The sequence below is a fragment of the Somniosus microcephalus genome, chromosome 3 (genome assembly GCF_052327205.1).
Source record: "Somniosus microcephalus isolate GS21.2 chromosome 3, FLI_Smic_1.0, whole genome shotgun sequence".
In the NCBI taxonomy this organism is placed as follows: domain Eukaryota; kingdom Metazoa; phylum Chordata; class Chondrichthyes; order Squaliformes; family Somniosidae; genus Somniosus; species Somniosus microcephalus.
The window spans coordinates 278,787,922-278,811,977 of NC_140989.1; the positions used below are offsets into that span (position 1 = coordinate 278,787,922).

Below are 24,056 nucleotides of genomic sequence, written 5' to 3' on the forward strand. Positions count from 1 at the left end.
CCCAGGTGGATGTCGGAGAGTGGCAGTTGAGGTAACTTTTCGGAAAGTGATAGTTTGGTTTCGTCAGTTGAAAATCCAAAAGTCACTTAGATTTTTAATCTGAGATAAAAGAAAATCTACGAAGTGTTAAATATAAAAGTGCTTAAAATGAACCAGAATGCATCATTTTTAATGTAATAATTCAAAACTTTTCCAGGGAGCATGCCCCCACATCCTCCTAAAATTGCATTATAAATTTTCTGCTTTCAACATTTGGATTTCTCCATCAGGCTTTTGCATATATTGGCTCTACCAATTGTTTAAAAAGAATAATCAAACTTGTATTTATATAGCACCTTTCATGATGTCCCAAAGCACTCTACAGCCAATTAATTAATTTTGAAGTGTAGTCACCGTGGTAATGTAGGAAATATGGCAGCCAATTTGCACACAGCAAGGTCCCACAATGCGATAATGACCAGATAATGTTTTACTGATGTTGGTTGAGGGACACCGGGGAGAACTCTATTGTTCCTCGAAATATTGCCTTGTGATCTTTTACATCCACCTGAGAAGACAGAAAGGGCCTCGTTTTAACATCTCATCCAAAAGATGGCACCTCCAAGAGTGGAGCACTCACTCAGTACTGCACTTGGTGTATCAGCCTAGATTTTGTGCTCCAGTCTCTGGAGTGGAACTTGAACCCACAACCTTTTGGACTCCGAGGCGAGGATGCAACCACCTGAGCCTGGATGTCTTTCTCACATTAGTGTGTTCAGAAAATAGAACTGGAAGTGTAGCAGGACCAACACTCGGTACACAGTCAGAACTACTTCCAAAAAGATTTGTATTGGAATCCTCTGGTTATACAGCCCTAGATCCTCCTTGCTGTCTTTAATAGTGCCATACTGCTTTTAATTCGAAAATGATTGAGTCCTCAGGTACGTCCCTTCTTCAATGGTTTGTTTTCGGTCGGCGGGGGAAGAAATATTGAGTTGATTGTCTGCGTGTTTCCGCCGGGCGGCAATGCGAGTTGCACCGGCCGTGAAGCCGGAAGTGTGTGGGATCGAGGAGGAGGGGGACGGTGTCGGCGGTGACACAGATGAAGCCGACGCCGAGCAGAGAGCGGAGCGCGAGCGGCAGACAGCGGCCTCGGAGGCAGCGCGCTGACACCCGCTCTCTGTGAGGAGAAGGCCGGCCCCCGCACAGCCGCGGCTTTTTTTTTCTCGCCCTCTATCCCAGCGTCGAGCTATGAGTTTAACCTCCTCCTCGCCGACGCCATCCGGATCGTTCAGCACTCGGGAGATTACATGGCGGCTGCTGCTGGGCTTTAGCGAGGAAGAATGAACCCGCTCTGCGCGCAGTATTTACGGTAAGAGGCCGGAGCCCGGGCCTGCTGCTAATGGCGGCCTGGAGCGCTGGGAGGTGTGTGCGGGGGAGTTATTATTGATCATCAGCCGGGGTCAACAGCAGGCCCACTGCCCGGCGCTCGGTTTCCGCAGTGCGTGAACGTAGCGTCTCGGAGCCGCTTGGTTGCTTAGTGTCCCCGTCTCCTCCTCCCCCCTGCTGCCAAATAATGAGCTACCATATCCGGCACCGGGTCAGGGCATGCGCGCAGTCTCTTGCCAGATAATGCTCGCTCTCTCTCTCTCTCTCTCTCTCTCCTCCCCCCCCCCCCCCCCCCGTTTTTTGGGGGTGGGGTTTGGCTGTTGTCCTGGGGCATAGTCCTCGTCGTTACCGCCAAGCTTTCTGCACGCAGACATACATCAGATAGCACCAAACACACACACATACATTCTATACACACGCAGGTTTCAAATAGCATATGTCTTCTGGTACTGTTCCTTGCACGACCCGAATTACCACAGGAAACTCTCTAATCTCTGATCAGTGATTTCCTTGTCTGAAGAGTGGTCCAATACTGTCGAGGCCAGTCAAGTTAAGCCTGGAGTGCTGTTTTAAAGAGCGTGGGGTGACTTAAAACTTATCATGGTTTTGTTGTTTGAAATGGTCAGTCTGACATTTTTGGGTTTGTAAAAATGGAAACTCTGGTAATGCTGCAATTTTGACAAGTGCGGATTGACATCATTTACATTGGGAGTAATGTACTTTTTTCTGTGTACATTTCAGAGTTTGCTCTAAATTCATTGGGATTTTTGCAGTAAATCAGTTCATTCAAATGCTTTGACAAATTGGAGGGGGTGACACAGTGATGCATAGTGTTTAATGCTTCATGAGCTGGTATGATGTGGGTTTGATTATCTAAGTTCTCTACACAGTGTGCTCCTGAATTGTGCTGTTAGGAAGTAGAGAGGGGGAAATTTGATGATTGCCATTGCTGAAGGCTTCAGATAAGGTTGCTGAGAACTAGAATGTATGGTATGGGGTGGAGAAAGACATAAAAACATGTAATCCTTCAGTATGTTTTAAATTAATGTAACTGACTATGTTTCAATAATAATCCATGTATACACATCACTTGCTTCAGAATTAGCTTTTCACCTATATGAGTGTCTGTTTTAGTCAGTAAAACAATATATTGTGATCCAGTCACACCTGTATATGTGTATAATGCTATCCAACCTTAAAAAAACTGAAAAGTGCAATTTACTATTAAGATGATTTTGTCTGCTATTTCAGGTTTGGGGTAATGGCATTTGTTAATGGGGATTTGAGTAATGTTTTGGTAATGGGTCTACAGGTTATGATTAAAACTAACAAATATACTCATACTGCAGAAACAAACTCTTGTGGGTTGAATTTCAGTGCATTTTACTCTTAATCTTCAGATGTCTAAAACCTGGTGCTTGTACACATATGGTGCCCAAAGCATAAAATATAATACTGATACAGGAGAAGACTATTTCTGTGGCCACTGTGTGAGGCACTACCCAGAACAATACCAAGTCTTCCACTGCCAAAACAGATTGTCATACTGTCAGATACTGTTTGGTTCTCTGACACAAACATAATTATGCTTTGTGGAAATTTGGCAATTGTTTCTGACCTTTATTTGTGTAAAGTTTTAATTTTCTTGTTGAAAGGATAGTGGCTTTGCTGTGGACCAGTTGCTTTTGTTAGCTGTTGGTACTCTTGTCTAGTGGCGCTGTGACCTTGATCTTGAAGGCGGAGATGTGAATGGATTGTTGAAGTTGTGTAGGCAATTTTGCTGTTAGTAGATATATTTATAATAAAAGTACTACTTGGAGGTTGTAGATACATTCTTGGGTTCAGTGGCGCCAGTCGCTCCCTTAAGTGGTCTGTGCATCATCATACTTATAAGGGAGTTCATTCACATTGAACTGTATCTGTGTATGATAGTATAACTCGCTGTAACAATAATTTAAAAAACTAGCATCCCCTTGCAATCTGGACCTAATATCTTTTGCGTGTATGTTTCCTCGATCTCTCCAGAGCTGCATTAACACCAAAGGAGGCAAAGTGTGGTTCGAATTGTAAGCTGCTTTATTCTACATAAGGCAAAATGTAAAGAACAATGGGAATGATCAGAATCACTTGGTTCAATTGATGCAACTTTGCTTTATGACACAAAATAAAGGAGATGTGACATTGCCCCCACTTCAGTGGATCTACTTACTTATAAACATCATAATCCTGTCCTGCAGCCCATGGCAAAGCTACTCTCCCTGAAGTCCCCTGTGTTTTGCTGCCTGCTTGTGTAGCATCTTATTTCCTTTGGTGTCTGTGTTCTGTACTTAAAAGCATATTATACTGTGTCAAAAAGCTTGTTCCTCTCATCAACATAGATCAAAGGGTTTTCCAACACTGGTGAGAGGTGTCTTTCCAATTACCCACACAAACTAGCAAATTGCTTATTGTTTAATTTCTTGGAGAAACAATTTCCGTTTAGCATATTAACCACCTTTCATCTGGTGCTGTTTTTTAAAAAAAAACTTGAGTATAGACATTGCTTTTAAAAACACAGTATTAGAAGTAACCCTCTTTCCAGCTCCTTTCTGTGGAAAAAATGTTAAACAATCCAGCCATAAACTGGGGCATAATGCTTTGTTTTTTGAATCATGCCACTTTTTGTATAGAATTAATGTACGTGGAGTTTAAAATACCGTAGCCTTTTTGTTACTGTTTTAATTATCTTCCAAAATTCTCCTAAATTGGGCGCAATGATTTAAAATTCTTTTTGATTTATTAGAGATCAGAAAATTGATCAAGTAAGATTCCAGACTTCATTTCTAAATTGTGCAGGGAGATTAATACAACTTACCTGCATCTTACTGGAGAAAAGATTGATGGGATGCGATCCAGATCTTGAAAATAATACGGTATGATTAGTGTAGATATAAGCAGGTTATTTAACCTGGACTTTGATTGATTGACTGTGTAGAACTAAATGAGCTACTGAAGGTTAGAATATTTCTGAGTGGTGGACAGGTGCAGTTCTGTCTAAGCAGAAGCTGTTAATGCTATACCAACTAACTTTTAAAATGAGCTGGATAAACATTTGGATGGGATTGTAGTTATAGGGTGAAATTTGCAGGATTAAGGATAGATAGATGATCAGAAATTTCATTGAACATAGTGTTTTGTCACAGGGAAGAAGGAAATATCCGCTGTGGAAAGCAGATACTCAAGTTTGAATAGTAGAGATGAAAATATTTCGGAGTTTTGCTTGGCTGCATTTCGAATCAGAGTATTTTTCTTGAGCTTACCCCTGGGAGTATGAATAGATCCATAGGGCATGTTGTACACTATCTACGGAAGGATCTAGCTTGTTGGGTTGAATAGCCATTTTTCATTCTGTGCTTTCTCAGTTTGTGTGATTGTCATATGATTGTGTTGCTGACAACCAGTAGGTAACATACTTGTGCATAGATCAGTATGTTTATTTTATATTGCATATACCAATGATGGTTGTAACAGAAAAATAATTCTTTGGTAGGATCCAGAAAAAATACCAACATTTTTCAAAACCAGTGTGAAAGCTTGGATTTCTTCCAGTTACTTATCAAACATTAACAATCTCTTATTTTTGAAAGATTGTATGATTTTGAATATGTCAAGACTGTTATTGTACAGATTTATTTTTAGTGTGGAAAGTTTACTGTTAATTTCAGTGCTCAAATTAGTTTGTTCATCCTTTACTAACCCTCACCCCACCTGGCACTGTAGTTGAGGATTGATTTTTGGGGCACAGTTCTACAGATGGAGTTTACAAATAATAGGTTTTAATATAAGGTGGTGCCCACATAAATACACACTGACTTTGCAATAACCTGTTCATAAATATACCTTTTTATATGGTTGCTTTATAACTAAAATGAGAATTGAATTTGTTCAAGACAGTAGTCCAGTGTTTGTTTACATGCAACCTTCAAAAGATGAGTGGAATAATGTAGAAAGCACATTTCAAATAGGTGCTTGACAGGATTGAGCAAGCTAGTACTGCTTAGTTCAGTTTGATCATTTTTGCTAAATTGAAAACCCCTTTTTGGCAGGTCTGACCACTACTTTCCTGCTCTTCCTTTCCTTCTCCCTCAACCCAGTTGGAAAGTCCAGAATTTTTGATTTGGGGAATTTCTCAACTTCTAACTTTACCCCTTGTTCTGCATGGTGAGCAATAAAAGGTATGGAATTTTTTTTCGAATGTCCCTCAGTCTTTTTGAACTTGTTTAAGCAATCTGTATCCACGGCTTCATTTATTGTTCATTTCTAGTTGCCCTGTGAAGGTGGTGATGGGCCTACTCCTTGAACTACTGTAGCCCTTGTAGTGATGGTGCTTCCATGATGGTGTTAGGTAGGTAATTACAGGATTTTGACCCAGCGGCAATACAGGAATGGTGATATATGGTCCAAGTCAGGAAGGTATATGACTAGGAAGGGAATTGGGAGATGGATGATGTTTCCATGATGTTGCTGCTCTTGTCCTCGGTGGTAGAGGTCATGGGACTGGGATGTTCTGTTGAAGTAAGAAGTGGTTAGGCCTTCTCTTGTTGGAGATGGTCATTGACTGGCTCTTATGTGCTGTGAATGTAATCTATGTCTGGGCGTTGTCCTGGTCCTACTGTAGGTTGGCAGGGACTGCTTCATTATTGAATACTAATAGAATTGTCAGTGAACAATCCTTTTCCTGACCTTGTGACTAAGGGAAGGCCATTGATAAAGCACTGAAGATGGTTGGGCCAAGACCGTACCCTCAGGAACTCTGGTGGTAGCATATTGGGGCTGCGATGATTGGCCCCTGACGATCACAAGCACCTTCCTCTGTGTCGGGTATGACTGCAGTCACTGGAGTGTTTTCACATTGACTTCTTTTGCTCCTTGGTGCCTTACTTGGTCATTTCCTGCCTAGATGTGGAGGACATCTACTTTATTCTTTCCTCTGGCATTCAGCTGACACTCCATGTCTGGATCAAGGCTGTGATGAGGTCTGGAGCAAAATGATTCTTGCAGAACTAAGTGTTGGTGTGCAGGCTGTATGGAAGTCGATGTTGTCTGAAGACACTATAGACTCCTTCCATCACTTTACAGGTGATTGAGAGGAGCCTTTTAGGGTAGTAATTTGGTTGGTTAGATATCTGATTTTTGCAGCTAGGGCTAACTAGGCAGTTTTTCACGTTGTTTGGTAAATGCTTTTATCGTGGCTAACTAGGCGTCCAGCTAATTCTGGGGAACAGGTCTTCAATTAGAATGTTATCTGGGCCCATAGATTGTAAGTTGATCTTTTATTAGGTAGGCGATGGCGTATCAAGTTAACTGGCAGATTATCTTCTATTTATTGGGTAAAAGCAGTGTTGTGGCTACTTTATAGTCAGCAAAATTCCTGTGGAACCCAGTGCCACAGAAGACGGGTTCATGGTTTTACACGTGTGTTTTTGTGGATTTCTATAAAACACTACAGTAAAGTTTCCCATGTCAATTACATTTGACTGTTTCCACTCTAAAGGTGGCACATTTCATTGTGGTACACTGCTTTTGAACTTCTGAAACTAATGATTATTTGCCCCATCAAATGTAACTGTCTTTTTGTATTTAAAATCATTTTAAATACATCCACAAGTAAAGAATTTCAGATTATGATTTTAGAGGGCAATATTTTTTCTTATTGTGCATAGGTTTAAGATTTCTGCCTAAACTGCTCCATCTCATCATGCCCATTTCCTTTAAGACACTCCTTAAAATTGAATTTGGTTACCTCACCTATATGCTCCTCTTTTGACTTGGTATCCATTTCCCTCATGCTCTGAAATGTGTTTTTCTATGTTAAAGGTGCAATAAAAAAGTTGTTTTCCTTTTTTACTTCTCTCCTGAAGATACTACTAATGACAGGGACAGTTTCATTGGTACTACAATTACATTACATAGGATATACAGCACAGAAACAGGCCATTTGGCCCGACCAGTCCATGTTGATTTTTATGCTTCATTTGAGTCTCCTCACATCCTTCATTATCTAACTCTATCAACATAACCCTCTATTCCCCTCTCCCTCATGCTTATCTAGCCTCCCCTTAAATGCATCTATACTATTTGCCTCAACTACTCCCTGTAGTAGCCAGTTCCACATTCTCACCACTCCCTGGGTAAAGAAGATTCTCCTGAATTCCCTATTTGATTTCTTGGTGACTATCTTATATTGATAGCCTCTAGTTTTGCTCTTCCCCACAAGTGGAAACACTCTCTCTGTATCTGCTCTATCAAAACCATTCATCATTTTAAAGACTTCTATTAGGTCACCCCTCAGCCTTGTCTTGTCAAGAGAAGAGACTCAGCCTGTTCATCCTTTCCTGATGGGTGTACCCTTGCTGTTATCATCCTTGTAAATCTTTTTGCACCCTCTCCAGTGCCTCTATATCCTTTTTTATAATATGGTGAGCAGAACTGTACACAGTACTCCAAGTGTAGTTTAACCAAGGTTCGATGCAATTCAGCATAACTTCTCTACTTTTCAATCCTATATACGAGTTTAGCATACCTCACCGAAGTGACTGTTCATAATTTCTGAGCTTAGTTGGAGCTTTATACTATTTAACTGTGAAGGGCATCATGTATAAACCTGATTATATTCCTGCACTTTCCACCCTAGCCCCAAGGCTTTTTTAATGGCCTTCTCAATTTGTCCTGCCACCTTCAAAGATTTGTGTACATATACCGCCAGGTCTCCTTGTTCCTGCACCCCTTTAAAAATTGTACCATTTAATTTATATTGCCTCTCCTCATTCTTTCTACCAAAATGCATCACTTCATACTTCTCTGCATTAAATTTCATCTGCCATGTGCCTGCCCATTTCACCAGTCTGTCTGTCATCCTGAAGTCTGTTGCAATCCTCGTTGCTTATTATATTTTCGCGTGCACACCCAAGTCCAGGTCACTAATATATCAAAAGGAGTAGTGGTCCTAATTCTGACCCCTGGAGAACCCCACCGTATACCTCCCTCCAGTGTGAAAAACAACCGTTCACCACTACTCTGCTTTCGGTCCCTTGGCCAATTTTCTATCCATGCTTTTGCTGTCCCTTTAATCCCATGGGCTTTGATTTTGCTAACAAGCCTATTATGTAGTATTTTGTCAAACGCCTTTTGAAAGTCCATCAAAAAAGAAAGACTTGCATTTATATAGCGCCTTTTACGACTTCAGGACATCCCAAAATGCTTTGCAGCCAATGAAGTACTTTTTGAAGTGTAGTCACTGTTGTAATGTAGATAATGTGGCAGCCAATTTGTGCACAGCAAGGTCCCACAAACAGCATTGTGATAATGACCAGATAATCTGTTTTTAGTGATGTTGATTGAGGGATAAATATTGACCAGAACACCGGAGATAGCTCCCCTGCTCTTCTTTGAAATTATGCTATGGAATCTTTTATGTTCATCTGAGAGAGCAGACAGGACCTCGGTTTAACGTCTCATCCAAAAGACGGCACCTCTGACAGTGCAGCACTCCCTCAGTACTACACTGGAGTGTCAGCCTAGATTTTTGTGCTCAAGTCTCTGGAGTGGGACTTGAACCCACAACCTTCTGACTCGGAGGCAAGGGTGCTACCAACTGAGCCACAGCTGACGGTATACACAACATCAACTGCACTACCCCCATCAACCCTCTCTGTTACTTCATCAAAGAACTCAATCGAGTTAGTCAAACACGATTTGCCTTTAACAAATCGGTGTTGACTTTCATTTATTAGCCCATCATTTTCTAAGTGCCATTTAATTTTGTTCTGGATTATTGTCTCTAAAAGTTTCCCTACCACCATTAGGCTGTAGTTGTTGGATTTATTCCCCCTCCTTTTTAGTACAGGAGTGTAACAATTTGTAATCCTCCAGTCCTCTGACATCACCCCCATATCTAGGGAGGATTAGTAGAGCATGGCCAAAGCCTCCGCAATTTCTACCCTTACTTTCCTCTAACCTAGGATGCATCCCATCTGGACCGGGTGACTTTTCTACTTTGAGGACTGGCATCCTTTTAAGTACTTCCCCTTTAATCAATTTTGATCATGTCCAATATCTCTACTACCTCCTCCTTTTACTGTGATATTGGCAGCATCCTCTTCTCTAGTGAAGACAGATGCAAAGTACTCATTTCATCCCTCAGCCTCATGTCCTCCCCGTTTTGGTCCCTAATTTGCCCCACCCTTTGACTACCCTTTTACTATTTATCTAAAAAGACTTTTAGGTTCCCTTTTATGTTAATCACTAATCTATTCTCGTACTCTCTTTACCCCTTTTATTCCCTTTTTTAGATCTCCTCTACTTTCTGTATTCATTTTGGTTCTCTATTGTATTATCAACCTTGCATTTGTCATCGGTCTCCTTTTCTGTTTCATTTTAATCTCTATATCTTTCGTCACCCAGGAAGCTCTAGCTTTGGATGCAATTCCTTTCTGCCTCTTGGGAATGTGTCTACTCTGTACCTCAGCTATCTCCTCTTTGAAAGCCTCTCATTGTTGAATTTGCCTACGAACTTTTGATTCCAATCCACGTAGGTCCCTTCATAACTCACTGAGACAAGCCCTTCTTCAATTAAGTATTTTTACACTCCTCGTTCCTTGTCCTTTTCCATAACTATTCTGAACCTGATTATATGATCACTGTTCCCCAAATGCTCCCTGATTGAAACATATTCCACTTGTCCCACTTCCCCAGAACTGAATCCAACACTGCTTCCTTCTTCATTGGGTAGGAAACACACTGATCAAGAAAGATCTCTTGTACACATTGCCCTTTACATTGTTGCTATCCCAGTCTATGTTAGGATAATTGAAGTCCCCCATTATCACCACTCTGTAGTTCTTGCATCTTTCTGTAATTTGCCTGAAAGTTTGTTCCTCTATCTCCTTCCCACTATTTGGTGGCCTATGGTATACACCCAACGGCGTAATGGTTCTTCTATTGTTGCTTAATTCTAAGCAGATAGATTCTGTTTTTGACCCTTCAACTACATCATCCCTTACCAGTGCTAGAATAGTTTGTTTGATCAATACTGCCACCCACCATTCTTTTTTTCCTTCCCTATCTTTCCTGAATACCTTGTAGCCATGAATATTAAGTTCCCAATCCTCCACTTCTTTGAGCCAGGTCTCTCTTATTGCCACTATATATCATAGTCCCATGTGGCAACTTGTTCCTGCAGCTCACCAACCTTATTTACCATGCTACATGCATTTACGCACATGCACTCCAAACCCAACTTAGTCTGCCTTGCATTTGCCCGCTGTCTGACCCCTACTATTTCTGAACTGATCTTTACTCTTGTGCTATTCGAGCCTCCCAGTCCTCTGTGCATCTTGTTTCTCCTCTCATCGCAGTGCCCCTCCTCCTGCCAAATTAGTTTAAACTCTTCTCCCACAGCACTAGTTAACCTCCCTGTGAGGACATTTGTCCCAGCTCTGTTGAGGTCCAATCCATCCATCTTGAACAGATCCCTCCTGTCCCAGAACTGGTCCCTATGGCCCAGGAATCTGAAGCTCTCCTTACTGTACGATGTTTCCAGCTATGCGTTAACCTGTTTTATCTTGCTATTCATATACTCATTAGCATGTGGCACTGGGTGTAATCCAGACATTACTACCTTTTGAGGCCCTGCTTTTTAACTTCCTCCCTAGCTTCTGAAAAGCTGACTGCAGGACCTCCACCCTTTTCCTTCCTATGTCATTGATTCCCGCATGGGCCACGACTTCTGGCTGTTCCCCTTCCCACCCCATAAAATGTTCTGCACCGTCTCAGTGATGCCCTTTACCCTGGCACCAGGGAGGCAACACAGCATGTGGGACACATGTTGGCGGTTGCAGAAATGCCTGTCTGTCCCCCTGACTATTGAATCCCATATAATCACTGCATACCTACACTTCGCTGTGCCCCATGGTGCCATGCTGCAGACTCCTCTTCTTTGAGGTGTTGTCACCCTCACTGGTTATTCAATACTGAAAACCGTTTAGTGAGCTCCACACTCCTGGAGGATTTCTGTACTACTTGCCTCTTCCTACCCTGCTGGATGGCCACCCACCAACTGCCCGAAGCTTTCTGTGGCTATGGGGTGACCACCTCCTGGAATGTGCGATTCAGGAAATTTTCATTCTCCCATTTGCCCTACAGTGATTCTAGCCATTTCTCAAAAGGTAAATCGTGCTTGGCTAATCTACTGGAATTTTTTGAGGATGTAACTGGTAAAATAGATAAGGGAGAACCAGTGGATGTGGTGTATCTGGACTTTCAGAAGGCCTTCGATAAAGTCCCGCATAAGAGATTAGCGTGTAAAGTTAAGGCACATGGGATTGGGGGCAAGGTATTGACTTGGATAGAGAACTGGTTGGCAGACAGAAAGCAAAGAGTTGGAATAAACGGGTCTTTTTCCGAGTGGCAGGCAGTGACTAGTGGGGTGCCGCAGGGATCGGTCCTTGGACCCCAGCTATTCACAATATATATTAATGATCTAGACAAGGGAACTAGATGTAATATCTCCAAATTTGCAGATGACACAAAGCTGGGTGAGCGTGTGTGCTGTGAGGAGGATGTCTAGAAACTCCAGGATGATTTGGACATGTTGGGTGATTGGGCAGAAGCATGGCAGATGCAATATAACGTGGATAAATGTGAGGTTATCCACTTTGGTGGCAAAAACAGGAAGGCAGATTATTATCTAAATAGCAATAGATTGGGAGAAGGGGAAGTGCAACGAGACCTGGGTGTCATTGTGCACCAGTCGCTGAAGGTAAGCATGCAGGTGCAGCAGGCGGTTAAGAAGGCAAATGGTATGTTTGTAGCGAGAGGGTTTGAGTACAGGAACAAGGATGTCTTGCTGCAGTTGTACAGGGCCTTGGTGAGACCACATCTTGAGTATTGTGTGCAGTTTTGGTCGCCTTATCTGAGGAAGGATGTTCTTGCCATTGAAGGAGTTCAGCGAAGATTCACCAGGCTGATACCTGGGATGGCACAGGAATGACGTATGAGGAGAGATTGGGCCGATTGGGCTTGTACTTGCTGGAGTTTAGAAGAATGAGAGGTGATCTCATTGAAACTTATACAATTCTGACAGGACTGGACAGACTAGATGCAGGAAGGAGGTTCCAGGTGGTCGGGGAGTCCATAACCAGGGGACACAGTCTAAGGATAAAGGGTAGGCCATTTAGGACAGAAATGAGGAGGAATTTCTTCACCCAGAGAGTGGTGAACCTGTGGAACTCTCTACCACAGAAGGCGGTGGAGGCCAGTTCATTAAATATATTCAAAAAGGAGTTGGATATATTTCTTAAGGCTAAAGGGATCAAGGGATATGGGGAGAAGGCAGGGACCGGCTACTGAATTTGGATGATCAGCCATGATCTCATTGAATGGCGGAGCAGGCTCGAGGGGCAGAATGGCCTACTCCTGCTCCTATCTTCTATGTTTCTATGAAAAACCCTGTGTTTGAGCAGCTGGAGGCACTTCTTGCCCACATGGTCACCCAGGACACCTGAAGTGTCCAGGAGGTCCCACATGGCGCAGGAATTGCAGGCATCGGGGTTCAGCTGCCCCATCATTCTATTTAGAGTCTACTTAATGTTTATGTATACAAGATTCTTTATTTAATATAATATCTGACCCCTTTAGTGTTAGTATCCCCTATTTAATTTATTTTATCCCCTTAGATCTAATTAATTACTCTGATTATTTATTGATATATTTACTTGTTTAACTGTTAGTAAGTACAGTACATTTATTGTGGTTTGAGATTAGTAATCCGATTATTTTTAACGATTAGTATATTTAATCTTATTATTCTGGGACACTAAGAGCACCTTCTCCTTGTTTACTGTGATGTCACTTTCTGAAATTCTGTCTCTTTCCGTGACGCCTCTCGTGGTGCTCTGCTGATTCTGCTGCCAGCACTTTTTTTTTAAAGCTCCTCAGGCCTCTCCCGTTGTGCTCTGTGCTCAGCTAGAGTAATAGCTGAATCTTCATGATGAGGTTAAGGGTATGTTTCCTATTATGGGAAGTGAGAAATATATAGGATACACAATAGGGTTCACAGACCAGTGTTACTTAATGTGTAACTCGTAAGCCTGCATGATTGGGTTATGTGGGCCTGTTGTTTGCATTTAAATTTTCAGTACACTATTGACTTTTGTTTTTGTACCATATATTTACTGCAGTTTATTAACTTTATTCACTATCTCTAGTTTCTCTCCTATCACATCTCATGCCTTCTCTGAGCTCACCTTGTCCATGAAATCCACCTCCTGCTCTCTCGACCCTATTCCCACTAAACCTCTGACCACCCAACTTACCTTCCTAGCCCCCATGCTAACTAACATTGTAAACGGTTCCTTCTTTGGCATTGTTACCCTCCCTTTCAAAACTGCGGTCATCAACCCCTCCTCAAAGAACCCACTCTTGCTCTCTCTCTCTGCACACTGCCATCCCGTCTCCAACTTTCCTTTCCTCTACAAAGTCCTTGAGCATGTTGTCACCTCCAAACTCCGTACTCACCTTTCCCACTCCATGTTTGAACCTCTCCAATCAGGACTCCACCTCTGCCACAGCACTGAAACGGCCCTAATCAAAGTCGCAAATTACATTTTCTGACTGAAACTGTGGTGCTTTATCCCACCTTATTATTCTTTTCAACCTCTCTGCAGCCTTTGACATGGTCGACCACGCTATCCTCCTCCAAAGCCTCTCCTCCGTTGTCCAGCTGAGTGGGACTGCCCTGGCTTGGTTCCACTCTTACCTATCCAGTCGTAGCCAGAGAACCTCGTGCCTTGGCTTCTCTCTCCACTCCTGCACCGTTACTTATGGCAACCCCCATGAATCTATCCTTGGCTTCTTCCTATTCCTCACCTGCATGCTGCCCCTTGGCGACATCATTCGACGACATATCAGGTTCCACATGTACGCTTACCACTGATGTTCTCGTTAAGCCGCGCAGCGGTCTGGAGGTCCCGCGCAGGCCGGTCACCAGCTTTTGAATTGGAAAAACCACGCATGTGCGGAAATTTGAATGGGCTGCACAGTCCATTAACAGGACCGCACACCCAAAAATAAAAGAGGGAACATTGCTGACAACACCCAGCTCTAGCTCACCATCACCTCGTTCAGCCTCTCCATTGTCTCTGTTGTCAGCCTGCTGGTCTGGCATCCAATCCTGGATGCGCCGCAGTTTCCTACAGTTGGGAAGACCGAAGCCATTGTCTTCGCCCACGCACACACACTGTTTCCTCGTCAACAATTCCACCCCCCTCCCCGACCACTGTCTCAGGCTGAACCTGACTATTTGTAACCACAGCGTCCTATATGACCCTAAGCTGAGCTGCTGAGCCCATATCCTCAATATCACAAAGACCACCTCCGTAACGCCTCGATTTTGAAATTCTCAGCCTAGTGTTCAGATACCTCCTTAGTCTCACTCTTCCCTATCCCTACAACCCTCTGAGAACTGTTTTGTTGCTCCTACTCTGGCCTCTTGTGCATCCCCCACTCCCTTCCTACCACCTTTGGTGGACGTGCCTTTTGCCATCTAGCCTTTATTCTGGAATTCCCTCCCTAAACGTCTTGGCCTCTCCACCTCTTTCTCCTGCTTTAAGACTTTCCCTAAAACATACCTCTTTGACCAAGCTTTTAGTCACCCCTCCTAATATCTCCTCCTTTGGCTTGGTGTTGACTTTTGTCTGATTGTGCTTCTATGAAGCACCTTGGGGCGATTTTCCTACGTTAAAATTGATATCTTGCCAATATTTTGGCATTTGAAAGTAGTGCTGGTTTCAAAAGATATTTTTGTAGTCTATTCATGTGTTATAAATAGAATAATTGCCCAAGAGTGGTGAACGTAAAGCAATGTGCAGTTTGAGTTAGACCATGTGGTTTGATGCTGTGAATTGGATAATTTTTGCAAGTATCTCTGCTTGAAGGTTTATCTGTCATGTTTGCATTGGTATGTTGGTGTATACTCCACTAAAAACAAATGCTAGTGACTTGAGTTTGTCAACTCAAATCTCAAGAGAACTTGGTGGGCCTAAACACCAGGGATTTACTAAGGTTTCTTAAAAATGATTTCTTACTAATTGATTGTTTCTTATGTATTTAGTTTATAAAATGGGTAAATATTTATTTGGAAACACGCACTGGTATTGTATCTACTTACGATCTTGATTGTAATTGTGGACTTGTCCCAGTTAAACTTCTTTAGTATGCCATGTTAAAGTTGCTCGATCTAGCAATGTGTTTTAATATACTGAGACCAAAGACGAGCTTTGTTTGTTACCATCCTCATCAGCTTACCAACTGGTTCCATTAGTAGAGCTGATGAGTAAGCGCAACGCATTATGTGCGAGAAAAGACAGTTAGTGACCGCAGCAGGAATTCTGAAAAAGTCTCTGGTAGTTTCATCAAATACTATCTCGATGGGCCCTGAGATGACATCAGCTCTTGAGACCATTTCTGTTTCTGAAGGGGAAAAATGTGTTTAAATTTCAGGCAAACTATTGTAGTAGGAAAAGGTATGCAACACCTGGAAGAACACTCATCTCTTATAGTTGTGGACAGATGTATCCAAGCAACTGGTCCTCCAGGCTTGTAGCATCATTCCAGGGAAGTATGTGGACTCCTTTGAATCCTATCTAAACTCAGCATTCCAGGTACAGCGACTCTTCGGCTGTTAAGTAGAGGCACAAGGATATTTCCTATAGTATTGCTGTATAGCTTTATTTTGTAAGGGCAGGAGCATTATACCATGGACAGCTGTCATCATGGGTGACTTTAATTTACATATTGATTGGACTACCCAAATTAGTAAAAATTCTGAGGAGGAGGAATTCCTGGAATGTTTTCGGGACGGTTATCTGGACCAATATGTCGAGGAGCCGACTCGAGATCAGGCCGTTTTAGACTGGGTATTGTGCAATGAGAAGGGACTTATCAGCAATCTTCTTGTACGAGGCCCCTTGGGTCAGAGCGATCATAATATGATCGAGCTCTCAGTCGAGATGGAGAGTGAGGAAATTGAATCAGAGACTAAGGTCCAGAACTTAAATAAAGGGAATTACGAGGGTATGAGACGGGAATTGGGTAAGATTGATTGGGTGGTGTTTCTGGGGGGATTGACAGTGGATAGACAATGGCAAGCATTCAAAGATAGAATGGAAGAATTCCAGAACATGTTTATACCGGTTTGGCATAAAAATAAACCTAAAAAGGTGACTCAACCGTGGATAACGAGGGAAATTAGGGACAGCATAAAATCAAAAAAAAGGGCATATCAACTGGCAAAAAAAAGCACCAGACCGGAAGATTGGGGGCAGTACAGGATACAGCAAAAGAGGACAAAGGGATTAATCAGGAAGGGGAAAATAGAATACGAAAGTAAACTTGCAGCAAACATAAAGACAGACTGCAAAAGCTTTTATCGGTATATCAGGAGGAAAAGACTGGTAAAATCCCAAGTCGGTCCCTTGCAGTCCGATTCGGGAGAATATATAATGGAGAATAAGGAAATGGCAGACCAATTAAACTCATACTTTGGTTCTGTATTCACAAAGGAGGACACAAATAACCTCCCAGGAATATCGGCAAACATAGGGACTAATGAGAGGGAGGAGCTGACAGAAATTAGTATCTCTAGGGATATGGTGTTGGGTAAGTTGAGGGGACTGAAGGCCGACAAATCCCCGGGGCCTGATAAACTACATCCTAGGGTACTTAAGGAGGTGGCCCTGGAGATAGCAGATGCTCTAAGGATCATCTTCCGGAACTCCATTGACTCGGGAACAGTACCCGTGGATTGGAGGGTAGCTAATGTTACCCCAATATTTAAAAAGGGGGGTAGAGAGAAAGCAGGGAATTATAGACCAGTAAGCCTTACATCGGTTGTGGGCAAAATGCTAGAGTCCATTATTAAGGATAAAATAGCGGAGCACTTGACAAATGGGGAAAGGATCGGACAGAGTCAACATGGATTTACAAAGGGTAAATCGTGTTTGACTAATCTGCTGGAATTTTTTGAGGAAGTAACTGGTAAAATAGATGGGGGAGAGCCAGTGGATGTGGTGTACCTTGACTTCCAGAAAGCCTTCGATAAGGTTCCACACAAAAGATTATCATGCAAAATTAAGGCTCATGGGATTGGGGGCAAAGTATTAACGTGGATAGAGAACTGGCTGGCGGATAGAAAACAGAGAGTTGGAATAAACGGCTCGTTTTCGGAGTGGCAGGCAGTGACCAGCGGGGTGCCGCAAGGATCTGTCCTGGGACCCCAGCTGTTCACTATATATATAAATGATCTGGATCAGGGAATTGGATGCAATATTTCCAAATTCGCTGACGACACTAAACTAGGAGGAGGGGTGGGCTCTGATGAGGATGTCAGGAGGCTACAGTGCGATTTGGACAGGTTGGGGGAATGGGCGGATACGTGGCAGATGCACTATAATGTGGATAAATGCGAGGTTATCCACTTTGGGGGTAAAAACAGGAGGGTAGATTATTATCTAAATGGCAATAGATTGGGAGATGGGGAAGTGCAGAGGGACCTGGGTGTTCTTGTGCACCAGTCACTGAAGGAGAGCATGCAGGTGCAACAGGCGATTAAGAAGGCAAATGGTATGTTGGCCTTCATATCAAGGGGGTTCGAGTATAGGAATAGGGATACCTTACTACAGCTGTACAAGGTGCTGGTGAGACCGCATCTGGAGTATTGTGTACAGTTTTGGTCGCCCCATCTGCGGAAGGATGTTCTTGCCATGGAAAGAGTGCAACGGCGATTCACCAGGCTGATACCTGGAATGGCGGGAATGACCTACGAAGAGAGATTAAATAGTTTGGGCTTGTACTCACTGGAGTTTAGAAGATTGAGAGGGGATCTCATCGAAACATATAAAATTATGGCAGGCCTGGACAGGCTGAATTCAGAGAGAATGTTTCCAATGGCCGGGGAGCACAGAACCAGGGGCCACAGTCTAAAAATAGCAGGCAAATCATTTAAAACAGAGATGAGGAAGAATTTCTTCACTCAAAGAGTGGTGAGCCTGTGGAATTCCCTGCCACAGAGGGCTGCGAAGGCTAATTCAATAAATATTTTCAAGAGAGAATTGGATATATTTCTGAAGGCTAAGGGGATTAAGGGTTACGGAGAAAAGGCGGGGACGGGGTACTGAACTGGTAAGATCAGCTATGATCTCAGACGAAGATCAGCCATGATCTCATTGAATGGCGGAGCAGGCTCGAAGGGCCGAATGGCCTACGCCTGTTCCTATCTCTATGTTTCTATGTTCTGCTAAGTTGGAGCTGTCTCTCACATGATACATCTCTTTAAGGCTCTAAGTTCTTGTTGCTGTAAACCGGTCAATTGCAGGGTATTTTCTGTTGGCTGCATTACTCTGAAATTAGTGGGACATGACTGGCTTTTTTTATATTAAGTGACATAGAAATTAGCATCTGTGACACTTCAAGTTTGACAGCTATCTCTAAAACCTTTTATTACAGGAACACCCTTTGTAGTGATTATGGCCAAATAATGCTCAAATCCTGTATGTCAGTTTGTGCTGGGCTCTCGATATAGATTGCACTACAATAATTGAGACTCTAGATAAGAAGGTTGCAACCTCACAGCTCTATGGGACTGCTCTTATCCCAAAGCTGACACTGTCCGGTACTGCTCAGCTGTTTAATAAAGTGCCAGTGAATAGCATTTTAAACAACTGATTAGTAAGCTATGTAAAACCCTGAAATGCTATTTAACCTCTCTTCTCCTTTGGTATATTTGAACTCCACTATCTGTTTTCTAAATGAGATGTTAAACTGAGGGTTAGTCTGCTTATTCAGGTGGACATAAGGTCCCATGGCACTTTTTCAAAGAAGAGCAGGGAGTTCTCCTGATGTTGCAACATGATCATTAGCCAAGACATCTAACTAAAGGCATTCATCTCATTGATGTCTTTGCTCGCTCATGGTAGCACTCTCGCCTCTGAATCAGAAGGTTGTGATTCAGGTCCCACTCCAGAGACTTGAGCACTAGGCTGACACTTCACTGCAGTACTGAGTGAGTGCTGTGCTGTCGGAGGTGCGGTCTTTCAGATGAGACGTTAAACCGAGGCCCTGGCTGCCCCCTCAGGTGGACGTAAAAGAACCCATGGCAGTACTCGAAGAAGAGCAGGGGAATTGTCCTGGTCATCATTTATTCCTCAACCAACACCTTAAACGGATGCTGATGTCATTTATCTCATTGCAGTTTGTGGGAGCTTGGTGTGTGCAAATCTGCTACCTCGTTTCCTATATTTTAATGGTGACTATACTTCAAATGTACTTCATTGCCTGTAAAGTGCTTTGGGATGTCCTGAGGTCATTAATTCAAGTTTGTTCCTTGTATAATTGTATAATATAAACTAAGAAGTTCTTTGGTTCAATTCCTAGTTTGTGATGAGTTGAACTGATCTCAACCAGAATAGCTGTAGGGCATTGTGAATGGCCTCAGCAACTTTGGATTAAGGATGAGAAAAATCAACCAGGTTTTCTGCTGATTGGTCATCCATTGACTCTTCCTGAACATGCACGTTTGTATGTCAGATGAGGACACGACTGGGTGTGATGTCCTCATTGGTGAGTACTGGCAGGCTATTAGATATCTAGTCACACGTGAAGAATAAGTCTTTAAATGAGCCACCTGGGGCATACGAGAGGGTATTTCTATGTCTGTTGCACCTATTTTTTTAAATGTATATCAGTGTAGCATTGCTGGTAATGGGGATATTCTGAATGTGTGAATACAGATTTGAAAGACCTAGGCCCAGAAATTCGGGTCAGGGGCTTCCCGTGGGTGCAAGCCCCCGACCTGCACTTACCTAGCGCGCTGGCCGTTGAGCTGTGGGCCCGCGTGGGATTCCGATCCTGGGCCTCCTCCAACTGCCGGCGCGCAGTGTTTGCGTATCCCAGGGGCGCAGTTAGTTCGATGCGTTCCCTGAGATCACGTGGGCCATGGAGAGCCAATGGTAGCAGGGAATGCTTCATTCATAAGTTTGACAGGAAGAGCTGTCAAACCTATAAATACTATAAGCCCCAAAACATCACAAACTTCAAATACATTTTTTAAAAAACATCGCATTTTAAAATAACTATAAATTGCATGAAATAACTATTAAACAATCATTTAAATTTTTGAAAAAATTAATTACATTTTCTAACGGGGCTAAAAATAAACTTACCTTTCTTTAAAGTATTTAAAAATAATAAACCTGTGGAAAAAATGTTTTAATTTTAATTAATTCACCACTTACCTTGTTAAAAGCAGGCCTTGCGCCTGCTTTTTAAAAGTGTAACTGCTGGAGACTTACCCTCCCGGAGAAAGCTGTAAAAAAGCATAAGTTCAATGCGCACGTGCTGCCTCTCCGGCGCACGCGTTCGACCACTGAACCCCTTTCAGGGGAACGGAAGTGCCGGTTTCCTGCGCATGCGCAGTGCATGCAGGAAACTGGCACTTTCGTTGGGCCTACGGGTGAGTACACCGTGCGTACTCGCGCGTTGGGACCCGAATTTTTGGGCCATTATTTTAACTGTGCTAGGAGTAGAATATCTTGAGCAGCAGTGGGCGGAGCTAACTGTGACATTGTAACTTTGTTTTAATCACCTGGACAGCCTTTCACAGGTGTCCTCTCTTTCGAGGCATGGCAATTCCTTAACACTTTTATGTGGAAAAATATCAGTGGAAATAGAAATCCTGTTTTCACTGAAATAATTACATAATAGTTTTTTTTATTCATTCCTGGGATGTGGGCGTCGCTGGCAAGGCCAGCATTTATTGCCCATCCCTAGTCGCCTTTGAGAAGGCGATGGTGAGCTGTCGCCTTGTAATCGCTGCAGTTCATGTGGTGAAGTTACTGTCACAGTGCAGTTAGGGAGGGAGTTCCAAGATTTTGAATCAGCGATGGAATGGCAATATATTTCTAAGTCATGATGGTGTGTGACCTTGGAGGGGGAATTTGGAGGTGGTGGAGTTCCCATGCACCTGCTGCCCTTGTGCTTCTAGGTGATAGAGGTTGCGGGTTTAGGAGGTGCTGTCGAAGAAGCCTTAGTGAGTTGCTGCAGTGCATCTTGTAGATGCTACACACTGTAGCCACGGTACGCTGGTGGTAAAGGAACTGAATGTTTAAGGTGGTGGATGGGATGCCAGTTAAGCGGGCTGCTTTGTCCTGGATGGTGTCGAGCTTCTTGAGTGTTGTTGGTGCTGCACTCATCCAGGCAAGTAGAGAGTATTCCATCCAATGTTCCCTCTAATTTTGTTTGTCCCTGTGCGGCCCCGTTAAGGTTTGGTCTTGAAAAGTCGGCTGTGTGGGTTCCGTGGAGCTTACAGGGAACATTGATTCCATCACACTCCTGACTTGTGCCTTGTAGATTGTGGAAAGACTTTGGGGAGTCAGGAGGTGAGCCACTCGCTGCAAAATACCCAGCCTCTGACCTCCTCTTGCAGCCACAGTATTTATGTGGCTGGTCCAGTTAAGTTTCTGGCCAATGGTTCCTCCCAGGATGCTGATGTTGGGGGATTCGGCGATGATAATGCTGTTGAATGTCACGGGGAGGTGATTAGACGCTCTCTTGTTGGAGATAGTCATTGCCTGGCACTTCTGTGGCGCGAATGTTACCTGCCACTTATCAGCCCAAGCCTGAATGTCGTCCAGGTCTTGCTGCATGCGGGCATGGACTGCTTCATTATCTGAGGAGTTGTGAATGGAACTGAACACTGCAATCATCAGCGAACATCCCCACTTCTGACCTTAAGATGGAGGGAAGGTCATTGATAAAGCAGCTGAGGATGGTTGGGCCTAGGACACTGTCCTGAGGAAACATCTGCTGCAACGATGTCCTGGGGCTGAGATGATTGGCCTCCAACAACCATAACTATCTTCCTTCGTGCTAGGTATGACTCCAGCCAGTGGAGAGTTTTCCCCCTGATTCTCATTGATTTCAATTTTACTAGGGCTCCTTGATGCCACACTCGGTTAAATGCTGCCTTGGTGTCAAGGACCGTCACTCTCGCCTCACCTCTGGAATTCAGCTCTTTTGTCCATGTTTGGTCCAAGGCTATAATGAGGTTGAGAGCCGAGTGGTCATGGCAGAACCCAAACTGAACATCGGTGAGCAGGTTATTGGTGAGTAAGTGACGCTTGATAGCACTGTCAACGACTCCTTCCATTGCTTTGGTGATGATTGAGAGTAGACTGATGGGGCGTTAATTGGCCGGATTGGATTTGTCCTGCTTTTTGTGGACAGGACATAGCTGGGCAGTTTTCCACACTGTCCGGTTGATGCCAGTGTTGTAGCTGTACTGGAACAGCTTGGCTAGAGGTGCATTTGTTTGGTATGCTCTTCCTTCCACCCCCCGCCAATATCCTTCAGCTTCAGACTTGAGGAATACTTGTGGTCACTTCATAATTAATACTAGAAATATTTGTTCATAATAGAGCGTACTAATTGACAAATTTCCTAGCTTGCATTCAGGGCTGTGCTGATTATAATTTTGTTTTTAAACTTTGATCAGAAATTAAAATAATGTATTGATGGGTTGGCTTAGTGCCAAACCAATGTCTGTGTGCTCCAATACTGGTCAGCTGAAGACTGGTAACTCGAGTTATTCCAAGCTAATATAAAATTATTCGTTACTCCGGTATATAACAGTGATTGAAAAAAGTAATCTGCACACCTGAAATTTTCACACTGCAAAGTGCTGATTGGACATTTAACTAGACTGTTCTATTTTGTAACAAATTACAGGTTGACTATGTGCAATTCAGGATTTGGTTTCAACACGGCATGAGTTTAAATCCAAGCCAGAGTCTTGTATTTATAAAGCACCTGAATACATCTCCCAAATGTGCCGAAACACTTTGTGCATAATTAATTACTTTGAAGTATAGTGATTGTTTTGTAGGGAAACATGGCAGCAAATTTGTGCATTGAGCTAAATGGCTAGTTAATTTGTTTTGGGGTTGATTGAGGGATGGGTGTTAGCAGGACACTAGGACAAATCGCTACTCTAATAATGCCCACCTGAATCATAGGAGCATGCAAATGGGGGCTTGATTGAACATTTCATCCAAAGGGCAGCATTTCCATTAATGCGGTGGGAATTAAATTCATGACCTTCTGACTCAGGCGAAATGTACTAACAATTGGGTCAAGTCGATTTTTGGTGAAGGCCTCATTTCTTTGGTTTTTAAAAAATTTATTTTTGTAAATTATCCCTCATTTTTGATCTGGCTGGCTCAGGCATCTTTGCTGTCAAATGGGGGTGGGCTGTTGGCCTGCTTCCAGATTATCTGCAACAACCCTCTATCCTGTCACCATGAATTACTAAGGACTATCCGTGATGTAGTGGAAGCTGTGGCTCAGTTGGTAGCACCCTCGCCTCTGAGTCAGAAGGTTGTGGCTTCAAGTCCCATTCCAGAGACTTGAGCACAAAAATCTAGGCTGACACTCCAGTGCAGTACTGAGGGAGTGTTGGATTGTCGGAGGTGCCATCTTTTGGATGAGGCATTAAACCGAGGCCTCGTCTACTCTCAGGTGGACGTAAGAGATACTGTGGCACTGTTTCGAAGAAGAGCAGGGGAGTTATTCCCGGTGTCCTAGCAATATTTGTCCCT

At 43.2% G+C, this 24,056-nt stretch overlaps 1 long non-coding RNA gene across 1 annotated transcript in view; it reads left to right on the top strand.

Moving 5' to 3' along the window:
• The first annotated feature begins 268 nt into the window (after nucleotides 1–268).
• The window catches only part of LOC147121991 (uncharacterized), a 28,931-nt gene continuing 5,143 nt past the window's right edge, over nucleotides 269–24,056 (top strand). The window contains exons 1-2 of the long non-coding RNA XR_015077661.1: nucleotides 269–1,351; nucleotides 5,454–5,582. This is a non-coding gene — a long non-coding RNA (uncharacterized LOC147121991). The remainder of the gene's footprint in view (nucleotides 1,352–5,453; nucleotides 5,583–24,056) is intronic.